Source organism: Mytilus californianus, unplaced genomic scaffold, assembly GCF_021869535.1.
Source record: "Mytilus californianus isolate M0D057914Y unplaced genomic scaffold, xbMytCali1.0.p SCAF_9, whole genome shotgun sequence".
Classification (NCBI taxonomy): Eukaryota; Metazoa; Mollusca; class Bivalvia; order Mytilida; family Mytilidae; genus Mytilus; species Mytilus californianus.
In genome coordinates this window covers 85,477,409-85,493,877 of record NW_026262745.1, presented here as the reverse complement: position 1 = coordinate 85,493,877, position 16,469 = coordinate 85,477,409, and the positions used below count along the sequence as shown (strand labels likewise).

The 16,469-nt window shown below is 32.2% G+C and overlaps 1 long non-coding RNA gene across 1 annotated transcript; it reads left to right on the top strand.

Annotated features, from left to right (window-relative positions):
• The first annotated feature begins 11,304 nt into the window (after positions 1-11,304).
• Positions 11,305-14,694, top strand: LOC127714755 (uncharacterized). Its single transcript, XR_007987923.1, has 3 exons — positions 11,305-11,363; positions 13,181-13,273; positions 14,589-14,694. It is a non-coding gene; the product is annotated as an uncharacterized LOC127714755 (long non-coding RNA).
• The last annotated feature ends 1,775 nt before the right edge of the window (positions 14,695-16,469 follow it).

Genomic DNA, 16,469 nt, shown 5'->3' with positions numbered 1-16,469 from the left:
CTCAAGTTAGGGAATCACAGGAACTCCAAAAGGAGCGAGACCGGGTGCGTTGATAAAGTAAGCGTATCCTACCATACCTTCAAGCCATGCAAATCCAACCTTATTTAAAATGGCTCAAGAATGTTATTTACCTTTTATGGATTGGTATATGCCGGTGAAACACAACAAAGGCTCAATAAACGTATATGCGGTCACCGATAAGACTTAAACAACATTACAAATGACAGCGTTCACCATCATTTTAATCATTCTAATAATTTATCATTTCTATGAGAGATCGCATCATCGAAAGATATACAACAGAAATAACAATCATCATCTTGCAACTCCTCTCCTTAGAAAAAAGAAGGACTACTAGATTTGATGATTGGGTACCTCAGACACCCCCCCACCCCCCCCCCCCCCACCCCCCCCTTTTCCGAATTCGTATTGGTCATACAGTCTTTAGTTTGTTCTTCGTTGTGTTTTGTGTACTGTTGTTTGTCTCTAAAGGAACTTACGTCATTTATGCTAAGCTGTTGTGTATTCATCATATTCGCACGAAACGTTATTAACTTCCCCTTTAAAAATTTCATTTTCTGTGCAAATTCTAATTGGAAACTACTATAACTTACACCGTATTCAAATCTATAGAAACTATAAACAGCTATTGGATTTTGCTAATTCACATATTTTCAACATGATTGGGTCGCATATGAAAAGATGAAAAGTGGAAAATAACCTTTCTACAACTTTCGTTGGCCAACAAATGTATCGATGCAATCAATTTGGGCACTATTATTCATCATAAATCAGTTCACTCGAAAATAGGTCCTATTTTGAGAATTAAGTTATTGGTAACTGCATAAATGATAGTCAAACAAAGTAGTAATATTACAGGAGAATTATACTTTCATCTTGACAATCACGGGAATCTTTACTCCGCTGAAAAGGTCAATGTATCTTACCTGACTAGTTACAAACGTTCTATATACCATCTAAAAGGTCTAAATAATCCGACAGGAAAGTAAACGACAGAGATCAGAATTTATTCATGTAATGACAATGATAGCATTTTTGTAAAGCAGTCACTTCACTCACAAGCCAAGCTTGTAATATACAGTTCATATGGCAGGTACTAGAAATATTTGAAAAACAAAATATTATCTTATATTTAAACAAAGTGATGCACACCAGAACAATTGGTGATTGACTTATACAATAACAAACAAATCAAAAGTCATTTATACAGGTGAACATACATTTATTAAAACAATATGCTTAATTTTTCGATACATTTTTTCGTGTAGTCAGAATATTAGACTTTGTGTGCCAGTTTATGACAAAAAGAAGACGCATTGTGCAATCATTGGTATATTTGAAATATGCATATGTAACTTGCCAATCAAATAACATGAATAAGTCAATAATCTGATACAAACGCAATTTGAATGTTTAAAGGATTCTGATAAAACTTGAAAAGTGTAGGAATGGACTGATGGTCCGAGAACACAGTTATCGTCCTTTGCTTTTTGTTGTTTGCAAATTATAGTCACTGGTGTGAACCGTGTAAAACTTGCAACTTTTTTCATACACATTCAAATTCATTTCATTATATTTTATGCATGAAATATTAAGTAAGGGGATGAAAATACATGTTTAAAATAATGCGTTCTGCATCTTAATGAAAAGAAGTGATTTGGTCAAATAAAAAAAATGTAAAAAAATAAGTATGTAAGATTGAATTTTAGAGACCAATCAGGCTCCTGACTTGGGACAGGCTCAAACAAAAAATGGCGGGGTTAAACATGTTTGTAAGCGCTCAACCCTCCCCATTAAGAATGTTTTCTATTAATATCATATATAATCTGTGTTATTAATGGGTATTTTTAAACACGTGCTTATGGCTCTGATACAACTGTCAGAGTAGCTTAAGATAATAAAATAAGTTGATTTTATACGTGTCTTTCAATTATTAAAAAAAAAATCATTGTCATCAATTACGTTGCTCCTCAGGAACCCTTTATTTAGAATAAGAATATTTCGATCTTTATCGTACATAGATTTTATATGCGGCAATGGGGACTGGTATATCGTGCAATAAGGAATGATATTTTGTGCATGGATAATTGTGTATCGTTTAAAATGGAAATATGATTAGGGTGTACACTAAGGAATCGATACATTAAGAACAAATCAGGTTTTATATTCGATTCAACATAATTGTAGTTATAATACAATCGAATTGCACAATGCATGTGTGACCTAAAGTTTGTAATACTGGGCGGATTACATTCTAACCATCAACTTGCTTACTTCATTGAAGAAACGGAATTTGTATTGTTGTTCTTCACACCAATGTCACAGTAAGACATTTAACACGGAGCAAATTATCTAACCTCTAGATCTCTTCAAGTCCATATGACTCTTTACACTTTTTAAGCAGAATTCTGCGCTCGATATCAGTTCATTTGTGGTATTATGTGAGCCTATATGTTCAGATTTGGACAGAAATTATCGATATCTTCGTTGTCATTTTTATTTAGCAAGTTAACACCTGAATGAGAATGTGAATATAGCCTAAGGCTAATAATTAGTATTCGATTTGTTATTTTGTACAAATTTGTGCAAAGGTTCGACAACTGGTTTTACCGTGGCTTGATTTTGTGATTATAGAGAATTCGTCTGTGTCCTTTTGTGTATAAAATCTGTTTTGCTCATCTTTCAGAAACAACCAAAACATTTTTTTTTCAGAGACAACCAGGGTTCATCATGAAGTCAGATTGATTATAATAAAATTCAATCAATAGATATGCTTTTTAGTTGTATCCATTAACCAATTGCAACTGGGCGGATAGTTTGATGCAGCTTAGATACTTGCAAATAATATTAAACAACCCAAATAGGGTCAATGACACAATTTCATTTTTGTCGAGCCTTCGACTTTAGTCGAAAAAGCGAGACATAGCTATCCTACATTCCGTCGGCGTCGTCGGCGTCGTCGTCGTCGTCGTTGTCGTCGGCGGCGTCCACAAATATTCACTCTGTGGTTAAAGTTTTTGAAATTTAATAACTTTCTTAAACTATCCTGGATTTCTACCAAACTTGGACAGAAGCTTGTTTATGATCATAAGATAGTATCCAGAAGTAAATTTTGTAAAAATAAAATTCCATTTTTTCTGTATTTTACTTAAAAATGGACTTAGTTTTTCTGCCGGGAAATATTACATTCACTCTGTGGTTAAAGTTTTTAAAATTTTAATAACTTTCTTAAACTATCCTGGATTTCTACCAAACTTGGACAGAAGCTTGTTTATGATCATAAGATAGTATCCAGAAGTAAATTTTGTAAAAATAAAATTCCATTTTTTCCTTATTTTACTTTTAAATGGACTTAGATTTTCTGCCAGGAAACAACACATTCACTCTGTGGTTAAAGTTTTTAAAATTTTAATAACTTTCTTATACTATTTTGGATTTGTACCAAACTTGGACAGAAGCTTGTTTATGATCAAAAGCTAGTATCTAGAAGGAAATTTTGTAAAAAAATAAATCATTTTTTCCGTATTTTACTTTTAAATAGACTTAGATTTTCTGCCAGGAAACAACACATTCACTTTGTGGTTAAAGTTTTTAAAATTTTAATAACTTTCTTATACTATTTTGGATTTGTACCAAACTTGGACAGGAGCTTGTTTATGATCAAATGCTAGTATCTAGAAGGAAATTTTGTTTTCTTCCAGTTAACCAAACTTGGACAGAACCTTCTTACAATCAAAAGATAGTATCAAGAGGAATATTTTTATTGATTTACTTCCTCATTTTTGTTGAGCCTGCGATTAACAGAAAAAGTAGGCGAGACACTGGGTTCCGCGGAACTCTTACGAATTTTTAGGACTAAAACAGAAAATCATGCATCAGTTATGGTGTGTACATTTACAACACACAATAACAACAACCATTTTACAAAGACTGAAAGCAAAGGAATAGTACATTTTTTTTATTCTAATATAACATAAGACTTGCAACAATGAACAACCGATCAAATATCACTACACGTTGAGGACCCTATAAACTTGTATAGCAGAATACTAATCTTATATACGAATATTACATTTAACAGAAGTTAGTTCTTCAGACCGAAATTATGATACAGTGGAGAATATGATAGGAAATCACTTGTCTAACAAGCACGATTGGGATGTCGCAGGATTTTCTTATTTATCTCTAGTCAAATGTCAAGGTATCTTAGCAAATCGATACTAATCCCATAATTTTAGATACAAGAAACAAATATTTGTTCTCAACGATTTCACAACAACATTACGACGCTATATTTGTAACTTTGAAAGTTAGGCTCCTTGTTTAAAGAAAATATGTAGATGACAGATTTGTACTATAGAAATGTATTTCATCCTGACCTGTTATTTTGTGGTATCATGTCAGCACTTCAAGACCTGTCCCTGAGACCTTGTAATGTGTCAGAAAGTCTGACATGGACTGTTATTCTGTAGTTAGCAGTTTGACACAAAAATCAAGATACATTATGTACCAGTAGCCTGTCCATGTTTTCCTTCTGATAATGTAATTTTTGTCCCTGAATAGCAATGAATAAATTAATGAACGTATCATTTGGAGTAAAATCTAAATTCATATAAGACTAAATAAGACGATCTGGTCGACAAGCTCTTATTATTCTTTTTAAAAAGTTAAATCACAAAAATATTGAACTCCGAGGAAAATTCAAAACGGAAAGTTACTAAGAAAATGGCAAAATCAAAAGCTCAAACACATCAAACGAATAGATAACAAAAATGGAGTTTTATTATTTCAATGGGTTAGTAGTTATTCATATTTTCTTAACATATATTCATCCTTTTCGTTTAAGGAGAAAGGTATTTCAACCAAATCATACATATAGTTGAAGCAAGTCCTATGCGAGATTCATCTAAGTTCGTAGTAATTAAGTATTTTTAGCTAGAACTAATTAAAATTGTTCAGAAAACAACAACCTTCTCGATAGTTTAACGGTTCATATAACAAGTTAAATTTTGTTGACTTCTTCACATTGACCTTCAACATGGCGGCATATGGAAATTACTATAACCGACTGATATTAACAACATCACTCATACTGCACCAGGTGCGCTTTTAGAAACCTTCTGGGCAAGAATAATTAAATTGGTGTTTTTTACGGCGGAACATAAAATATCCTTCGTCGGAGAGAAATCGGCATCAAGTGAATTAGTCTCATTCATTGTAGACGTTATCGTTTAATAGCAGCCGGGATTCTAGAAAAACAATTTGAAAATACCCGTGGGTATCTTTGACAAAGATATTCCATAAAGGTAACCCAACTCATGATTGCGTGCGTACAAAAAATCGATGTGATTACTTCGACTTTACCTATTAATACCCGTGATGCAATAGACTTTTTGAAGCAGCAGCCCTCTTTAAAGAAATCACGAGAAGGAAGGCAAGGTATGGGATAACATATCAACTTTGAGGTATATTTTGAAACTGAACGAATGTTGTAACATAAAAACGGAAACTTCACAATTGGAAACTGAGAAACTGAAATAATTTGTTTTGTAACTATGTTTGGTTATTGAGCGACCCTTCTTGTCAATTTCTAGATGGTATCTAAGATACGAGGCAGAATTGACTGTATCTTTATTAACTTTAATTTCAGGATCTATGGGAAAGATGCGTTTAGTAAACTCACAATAATTGAAGTTGTAAGTTATGTTAAAAAAACGAAATATCCATAGGAATTCCAATTATGTTTTGAAAAACGTACCAAATATGTTGTCAATATAGATGTTAAGTATCTTGATTATGTCATTTTCAGAAACCGTGTTTGATTTAGATAGTTTTGTTTTAAATAATGATTATTCCCTCCGAAATTATGGTCATTCATGGGCTGTCGTTAATGAGTTAATCGATTTAATGCCATGACTGCGGAAAGTCCTGACGGGAATTTAATTACCCAACTGAACACTCCATCCAGGAACATTTAAACATTAGTAAGTTTATTTACATTGTTTTGTTCATTTTGTTAAAACGAAAGCAGACAGTTCAATTGAGGCATGTATTAAATATTGTACAAGAAAGAGTTGAAGTGAGTACGACAGTAATTCAATTTACTCGAAATAAGTAGTAGTCAGCACTTCTTTGATGACATGATTATCATTGATATGGTCATAATTATTAACTAACTGTTTACAAAACTTTGAATTTTTGAAAAACTCAGGCTTTTTTCACCTAAGGAATAGATTACCTTAGCTGTATTTGGCAAAACTTTTAGGAATTTTTAGTCCTAAATGCTCTTCATCTTCGTACTTTTCTTTTGCCTTTTTGCCTTTTTTTTTTTTATTCGAGCGTCACTGTTGAGTCTTCTGTAGACGGAACGCGCGTCTGGTGCAAATACAAAATTTCAATCCTGGTATCTCTGAGGAATTTAACTATACAAAATAAGGTAAACGGTTTTATTTATATCTCACGACGTATAGTTTTACCTATACTGTAAGACACATTTATGATATAATACAAACTATCAAAAAGATTAGGCGGAAGAGTATGGCGCAGTAAACGATCACAAACGGAAACACCTGAGTGGATTTTAAAAATTTTCACCATGTTTGTACATCATATAAAATGGTATGTGAAAGTTATTGAGTAGTTGAAGTTTAAAAACATTTTGAGAACATAAAATGATTAACGAATTTGCCACCTATTTCTAGACTTGAAAGCACTTAAATTGATCAATTATACAGTGTGATAAAAATAGCAATACATACAAACGAATAGAGAATTGAAAATCATTAGACAAGGAGGGAAGGACACATTAACGGTTAGATAAATAACAACGAAAGAAAAGGCAACACACAATCCACTTTTATACGGGGAAGAAGTTCAGAGCTATGTAAATGTATTTCATTAGGACGTACATCGGATATAACAAGTGAGATTAAGTTTTACTTTTATCAAGAATTAATACATGACCATCATATTCTATCTTTTTAAATTTTAGTAACAATTTTTCATCTTTAGCTTTTTTGAAACATATTTTCGCTGATTATGTCTTGTCTGATGATCTGTACCATTTGTTAAAATTTCATTTGACGTTGCAACCAATAACATAAAAAAAGAAATAAAAGGTGTTCACAGGATCCTTCTTTTAAAAGCCTTTTCTGTAAAATGGGCTTAGGAAGATCTTCAATATTGTTATTATTCCCATTTATGGGTGTATTCTCCATCTATGTTTGTTGTACCAAAAATCAGGCATAAATTAAAAGTGATGTAAAATTGAATTTTGTATTTCATTATAAAAATACATTAGAATGACAACATTTCCCCCTCAATTGAAAACACAATTATATTTTATGGCCTTCAATTTCTGTGTTTTTTCCTTCAAAATATTCTTTTTTATCCAGATGACATTTTATTCATTGTATCTTAGGGTAAAATGCCATGACAGTGAATATTCTTAGATACAAATTCGATATAAGGAACACTGTTAATTGATACCTATTTCGAGGAATAATATTGTAGCATGGGAGAAATAGTAATTTGTAGAACATACTCACCAATTCTCGTCCAATGAAAAGTTAGTTTTCCCCCTCTTTTTTTCATAGTACATGGCTTTCCGTGCACTATAAAATGCTATACATGAATGAATTTTCATTGTAGATTTATTATGAAAGTGAACTTTTCATAACTAAACCAACAAAGTGTACAATCTCCTGAGGCATTTTCCTTTGGAAAATAGCTTACTGATTACAAATAAAAGAGAAAAGAATTAGAAAATAACATTTTGAATTTTGCAAATGTTTATACATTTTGTAATAGAAAAAGTAAAATCACAAAAATACTGAACTCCGAGGAAAATTCAAAACGGAATGTCCCTTATCAAATGGCAGAATCAAAAGCTCAAACACATCAAACGAATGGATAACAACTGTCATATTCAAGACTTGGTACAGGGTACACACATATATATATATATATAATACACAAAAAATGAAATGGTGGGAAAGATGTTGGTAAAATAATATTTATTCAATTTTCATACCTGACATTCGAGTCAATTATTATTTTTTTCGTTCAAGAATCCAATGTCAGACTGCTGATATATAAAGCAAAGGATTTATTTTCGAAAAGAAAACCCACAATACATGTACATCTATCAATAAAAAGTAAGCATCTAATATTGAATGGTCTGAGTTCGAATATATTTACCATGAGTTTTATAATTATAAAAAAAAAAATGTTTTCAAAAAGCGGATTTATATAACATTGTATGCTTTATAAAATCCAGAAATTTTGGATATAACAGTATTATGTGTTAACAATTTTATCCTTTTTGTCCTCACAATCTATGCCAGTGCTATTTCATTTCATCCATTGAAATGATCATTACCTATGTTATACATTTACTTAATTATATAAAGTGAACTCTTATTTACTTTTGAAAATTACACTGGGAACGGATAATTTTTAAGGTCACTCGAAAGTGTGAACATGTTCTAAATTAGTCAGACAATACTTGGTAATGATGTATGAAGATTTAAAGCCCTCGGCTACGCCCTGGGCTTTGACTCTTTATAAAACATGACCAAGTATTTTCTAGCCTATAAGTAGAGGATAAGAAGTCTATGTTTATCAACTACTTTTGGTTTACCTTTGAATGAAAGCAAAAGTCTACTTTATCTTTAATATTTGATTAAGGTAAATAATCGATTTGAAATGGCAATAACATGTCAGATTATGTGACCTACCGAATTATACTATTTAACAGATTTGTAATACATAAGCAACACGACGGGTGCCACATGTGGAGCAGGATCTGCTTACCCTTCCGGAGCACCTGTGATCACCCCCAGTTTTTGGTGGGGTTCGTGTTGCTTAGTCTTTTTTTTATTTTTGGCCATGGCGTTGTCAGTTTGTTTTCGATCTATGAGTTTGACTGTCCCTCTGGTATCTTTCGTCTCTCTTTTATGAATAATAAAAACCTACGCCATGAGCGCAATATACACCCGTCGTTTTTTTTTAAAGAATAACGTTCAATAAGTTGACGGTGTCATATCAGAAATTTATCGAAAACTAAAGGAAAGTTATTTTGATAAATATAAACTAGTCACCAAAGTTTCATGAAAAACGCTCAAAGCACTTTTGAGTTATTGTCCGAAAACTGGAAAATCTCCCCTTTTATATGAATAAAACCCCATAACTCGGAAACGTAAAATCAAAATTTCATAAAATTTCACATGGAGCTCCCATCAATAGATATAAACAATTCACCAAAGTTTCTTGCAAATTGGTGTAAGTGATTTTGAGTTATTGTCCGAAACTGGAAAATCCCCCCTTTGTAATGAAAAAACCCATAACTTGGAAACACAAAATCTAAAATTTTTAAAAATTGAAAGGGAGCACACGTCAATAGATATAAAGAATTCACCAAAGTTTTTTGCAAATTGTCTCAAGCGTTTTTGAGTTATTGTCCGACATGTTGACGACGAACGGACAGACGGACGGACGGTCGGATAACTGTATAATATAATACTTACGGTAAACGGGCGTATAAAAAAGTAAGACAGGAATGAATACTTACAACATATTGTAAAACCGATGGAATTAGATTTTTGATCCTAGATCTTCCTTATAAAAGTATCTGCATTGCTTTAGTTAGCTTAAGGTAGATAGGGTGTCTTCCTCCATCTTGGATTTTAAAAAGGCCGATAACAATCGGTCTAGATCTTTAATGAAATTTGCAAATTTCGAAAATAGTATGTAATTCATGTGTAAGACTTTTCATGTTGATATAGAAAATAATGTGTTATATCATATTTACGGCTGTATTTTACAATAATCTAATTATTTTTATTTTATTATTATCTTTTTTAATTTTGCCATATAAGGGTAGAAAACTCAGATATAACAGGAGATAACTCGATAAAGTAACTTTTATAAAAGAATATGTTGTGGAAATTTACCTATTTTATTATGTAGAAGAAAACGAGTCCCGTGACCCCATTATTTTTTTTTTTCTTATCTGAAAGCATATTATTAGAGCTATATTCTCATATTTTATCTTAAAATTCTATGGTGAAGTTTTCTTTTTATCACCGAAATTTGGATTTTCCATGTATAATCTATACAAAATCTGAATATTTTGCTTAACCCGTAGCGTACAAAAAAGCAAGGTGATCCTTACTTTTTATTACATTTTTGAAAAAAGCATGATATAAACTACATTTTGACAAATTATCAAAATATTCTTTGTATTTAAATTAAGACCCCCATCTATATTCACATGTACAGATGCTCGTAATCTTGTCGTACATATAAATATTCAGTCAAGCGATCCTGATTTTTTTTACATATGCCGTTTTGCAATGATACAGTTTAAACGCATGTGAAAAAACAAAATACAAAATGATACACATAATGTAGCATGTGTATTACAAACACATAAAGTACCTGCCAATAGAACCTGACATTGTCAATGTTATATCTACTCAAATTTCAAAATGTTTGCACAGTTGTATATCTTTCGAAATTGATATCTACCGTTTTAAACAAATAAAGAATGTTTGATTACTTTGAATTTATGACTATTTTACGAAGCTCCGTATTATTTTATATATACATCATTATAACTTTGTTCTAATAAAATTTTGAACATGGCTTCCAGATCAACAGTTGTTTCTTTAATTAAGTTTTAAGAGATCTTCCCAAGTATGTATAAATAAATTGAAATCAAACTGGTCTGTTCCTGTCAATTTCTTTAAAATGATGACGATCACAACTTAAGTACATCTTTCAACGGAAGTTTCCCAGCAGGCACACAACGTTGAACCAACGTTGAAAATATGTTGAAATTTGGTTGTAGCGTTGATCAACGTAAAATCAACGTTGTATCAACGTCAATCCTATCAACGTTTAAATCACGTTGTTGAATCAACGTTGATTTGTGGTTAAAAATATCAACGTTGAACTTTCAACGTTGAATTAACATTGAATTTGAGTTGATGCTTTCAATGCTTTAATTGGTTGAAAATATAACGTTGATAAAAGGTTTAGTTAAGGTTGGTGACTTTAAGTGTCGACCAAAGTTTCCTTCAAGATGAGATTGAACCAACTTTGTATAGTCCTTTTTGCTAAAATAATCACTTTTTATTTATATTGGTTTACTGATGTTTTTAAATAAATTCAATGATTACTGTTGCATATATAAATTAATCTTTAGCGATAAAATATTATAATTACTCGAAACGGATATCTTTTTCTGATTGACGCATGCGTATGAGGCCGACACTTCGAATTTATTTGCCCCCATTTGATTACCACATCAAGTTAACAGTTGCTCTCAGCAGTGCAAAGTAAGTATAATTTTCATTTATTGTTTGATTTAATAATAGTTATATGATAATTTAATGTATACAATAGTGTAGCTGTAATTATATGAGTAAAGTGATTTAAGCAGATCAGATATAATTTATAATTATACACGTAGTTGTCATATTCCAGCAGATAAGATACACACATATTGTTTAAGTCTCGGGGAACAACAAGGTTGACCTTAAGATATATTTGTTCATTTATTGGGTGAGGCAACTTATTATGTAAAGACTTGAAAAAGGGGGAGTGTGTTTATGAACAATGATTTGGTAATTAAAAACAAAAGCGTATGGCAAAGAATTCTATCGTTGCAGATATTGGGAGGGTGGAGTCATAATATATTATGGAACATCGGATGACTTGAAGAATTTATTTGTCTGGCAAATAATAATAATCAATTATCATCAGTGAAATTCACATATGTGATCGCATACTTGTTCTTTTACATGTTTAATGTGTTGATATAATTAAAAGTCAAAGATTTACAACACATGGCATTCTTGACCTTGCAACACATTTAAAACAAACACATTATTTTCTCTGGGTCAGAATAGATGTCACTCACAGCTTGTATTCCAAGGATTTATTAATGAAGCGGCAGATAAGAAACATGTGTGACCATAACAAATTAATACACAATGATCTGACCAATTTCAAAGTGGTTTATATGATAACGTCGAAATAGATCTTTTATCAATTGACTGTATTGAATTATTACAGCGCAAAAAATTCAAGGAAATAGAAAATATTCCTTTAGTTTTAATATCTAAACTTAATTCATATGCATGTTAACGTAAAATTAAATAAGACTTATCACGAAAGACTGGAATTTATTGAAACTTGAAGAAAATGTAAACACAGGTTCAAAGTTGAACTACTTCTTGCGTTTAGCAACCATGCCGACAGTATCTATTGATGAAGAATTTAGATGTAAAAAGACATATATATATATTAATATATAATACGTGAATAATATTTATTTTATATTATATTAAAGTAAAGCATCTTAAGATGACCATCCAAAGCTTTATATATCTGCCGAAACACTAAAAAAGTATATATAGGGACATTCTTGTATCTTAAGAGGAGTGACTGTCAAGATCTCGGTGCTTGTGGTGCATTGTTGTTTCGCAAGATGAGTGACTGTCAAGATCTTGGTGCTTGTGGTGCATTTTTGTATCTCAAGATGAGTGACTGTCAAGATCTCGGTGCTTGTGGTGCATTATTGTTTCTCAAGATGAGTGACTGTCAAGATCTCGGTGCTTGTGATGCATTATTGATTCTCAAGATAAGTGACTGTCAAGATCTTGTTGCCTGTGGTGCATTATTGTTTTTCAAGATAAGTGACGGTCAAGATAAATAAAATTGAAACCCCATTAGCGTATTGTGAGATCTTCAAACTATAATTTAGAATTAAAATTAATTATAAAGCCCTTGATTCTCAGAGGCAGAGCTGGGGACGGTGCCGGGCACCCCTTTTGAGGAAAAAAAATGGTTGATTATATAAAGAATCAATGAAGCATGACTGTAGCGGTCCCCCTTATGCAGTCAGTGGCCCCCCTTATGAAAATTTCTGGATTCGCTACTGATTCCAGAATCTTGTTGGATTATGGAGGACAAGTTTAACGTAATGCTAAAATAAAAATAATTGAACTTAAATGTTTTCATCCAATTTATGAAAGGTTTTGGAAGTCAAAATTTTGTACGCGTTTCACACATTTGAAACTTTTTGTTTTCAAGTTAAAGAGGGAGTTGACAATTTAGAAATGATGCACTTAAAATTTATTTTTATTTGTAGATGTCTTACAAATAAACCCGTGTCGGAAAGTACATACCGGGTATAAAGAATAAACATGCCTTCGGTGATTCAAATAGTTTGAAATAATAAGAGGTGAGTATTAAAATATATATCATTGTTTTTCCATATTACAAATATTGTGTGATTTTGTCACTTTGTCTCTAAAATCTTTGTTTTTTTTTTAGAAATATTTTTATTATCTCATGTCTGAACTCAAGTTAAAAAGAAAACACATGGTCGCTCTCAATAGATATTTAAAGAAATAACAATAGCATTGCACAGAGATTATTAGGATCCCGCCGAATGGCGGACGCCCTATAGTGATCAGTCTGTCCGTCCGTCCGTCCATCCGCCCGTCCGTCCGTCTGTCCGTCCGTCCGTTCGTCCGTAACAAATTGTGTCCACTCTATATCTAGAGAACCGTTATGATTTCAAAGTTTATACTTGACATGTATATTAACCAACACCAGAGGGTGTGTCATAATGTATGTACAACTTCCTAGGTCAAAGGTCAAGGTCAAAAACTTTGGTTTCAGTTGACAACCCAATGTCCTATGGTAAAGATCGTGTCCGCTCTATATCTTGAGAACCGTTATGATTTCAAAGTTTATACTTGACATGTATATTAACCTACACCAGAGGGTGTGTCATAATGTATGTACAGCTTCCTAGGTCAAAGGTCAAGGTCAAAAACTTTGGTTTCAGTTGACAACCCAATGTCCTATGGTAAAGATCGTGTCCGCTCTATATCTTGAGAACCGTTATGATTTCAAAGTTTATACTTGACATGTATATTAACCTACACCAGAGGGTGTGTCATAATGTATGTACAGCTTCCTAGGTCAAAGGTCAAGGTCAAAAACTTTGGTTTCAGTTGACAACCCCATGTCCTATGGTAAAGATCGTGTCCGCTCTATATCTTGAGAACCGTTATGATTTCAAAGTTTATACTTGACATGTATATTAACCTACACCAGAGGGTGTGTCATAATGTATGTACAGCTTCCTAGGTCAAAGGTCAAGGTCAAAAACTTTTGTTTTAGTTGACATCCCCATGTCATATGGTAAAGATCGTGTCCGCTCTATATCTCGAGAACCGTTATGATTTCAAGGTTTATACTTGACATGTATATAAACCAACACCAGAGGGTGTGTCACAATTTATATACAACTTCCTAGGTCAAAGTTCAAGGTCAAAAACTTTGGTTTCAGTTGACAACCCCATGTCCTATGGTAAAGTTACAATTTTTTTTTAAGCACATTATTCTCAGCGGGGCCCACAGAGATGGCTCCCATCTCAATGATATCTAGTTTGTTCACATATAACAGCAGTTTTCTTTATAAGAGCTGCATAATGATATTTACGAAGTTATGATAAAGATAGTACAATATGTTTTTTCTGTTGCAGATGTTGTAGTTACAAGTGACTAATGTGCAACAGAGACCAAAATATGGAACTACTGTGCAAGATACCTAAAATATGCCCCTGTTATATCTGGGAATGTGTCTAGCAGAAGGACTAAATTTTTAAATAAAATTAATTGTTCAGTTTGTGTTTGTTTAAAATTGTAAGATGCATATGTGAGCAACTTGGTATATAATTACTGTTTTATGTCACAAACATATTTTGTGTATTAACAGAATAGTTATAAGCACAATAAGATCCTGTCTATAAAGCAAAATAAAGTTACAAAAATGTATGCCAACTGACATAACAATAAAGTTTCCGATTATTTATGCCTGGCAAGGTTAACATGGTTAATAAGTTGTTCCTGTTCTTCTTGTCAAGTCTTGAATCATAAACATCAGATTCAGAAATGAGTGGTCTCCTTACCAGTATTACAAAAACAAATAGAATGATTTATTTTCCACTTGATCATAAAATGTAGAGAAATTTAAAAAGGGAAGTATTCGAACAGGCAGAAATCTCAATGACATAAATATTGAATTCTGCAACAGACTACATGTACATTTAACACCGACGCATGACTACTCTCACTTAGTACATATAGTTTTGCGATAGTTTTATTACACATAAAAGGTAATTGATGGACATAATAAGGGGTAATGATTTAAGCTGTTATCAAACCTTAATTTAACCAATGTTCAACATCCTATTCTCAGCATGTACCACATTTCGAGTTTCAACTTAAATTAACCCTAAAACAGTCTACCTGAAAGCTGACGTTGAATCAACGTTATGTTTTCAACGTCATATCAATTTTCAATCCAACACTACTTTTCAACATTGATTCAACGTTGAAATCTGACGTTTATTCAATGTTGAATCAACGTTGTTGTGCCTGCTGGGTTATATCAAATCATTTTGAAAATTGCATTTTGCTTTTTGTTCAAGGGTAAATGAAGAGAAATGAAACAAAGACATATTCCAAAATAATCCGCTATCAGTATCTCCATTTTCAGGTTAGACGCCACAAAAGACACATTTGGGTCTGTTATTACAGGTGTCTCATTTTCTGTTTGGGTATTTTGAAACAAAACTCATTGAAGATACCAGAATTATGAATAAAACAATACGCGCTTTTTGTCTTTATTAAACTAGTCCGTGGCGCTTGAATAAAAAAAGTAGGAAGGTGTATTTCCGCGACAGTTTATCCGTTAATTCTACTGGATGTCCATAAAATAACGTTGGAACTTCTGGAAGCTGCTTTCCAAATTGTTACTATCTATTTGATCAGCTATCAAAATCGGATTTCAGAGTAACAATGAAACTGCATACTCTAGGGGGATGTAAATAAAATGTGGATAAATTAAAGAAAATTAAGATACATGTATTTGTTAGATTAAATACACATCTCCTACTGCTATAGAGCAAACTTATGATTACTTTACTTTTTACACTAGTTTTTCTCATTCTTTACTAAAATGTGTATTTACTGATTTGACACAACCTTGTTTTATAATAAAATAAAAAGGTCAATGCACTGAAAAATGAATAAATTGCTTTAAGATTTACAATCTGTGAATAATCATACCGTTTCGACATAAAGCATCACCGCGAATCTGACAACATCAAAATATTTTGTTTGTTACATAGATATAAGAAGATGTGGTATGAGTGCCAATGAGACAACTCTCCATCCAAGTCAAAATTTATAAAAGTAAACCATTATAGGTCACAGTACGGTCTTCAACACGGAGCCTTGGCTCACACCGAACAGTAAGCTATAAAGGGCTATATATATGTATGATGGAGGCATTTTCATCAAACAATACAATTTCTAATTGGAACTAAATGGTCCCTCTGCATGCCTCCATTTTCATTATT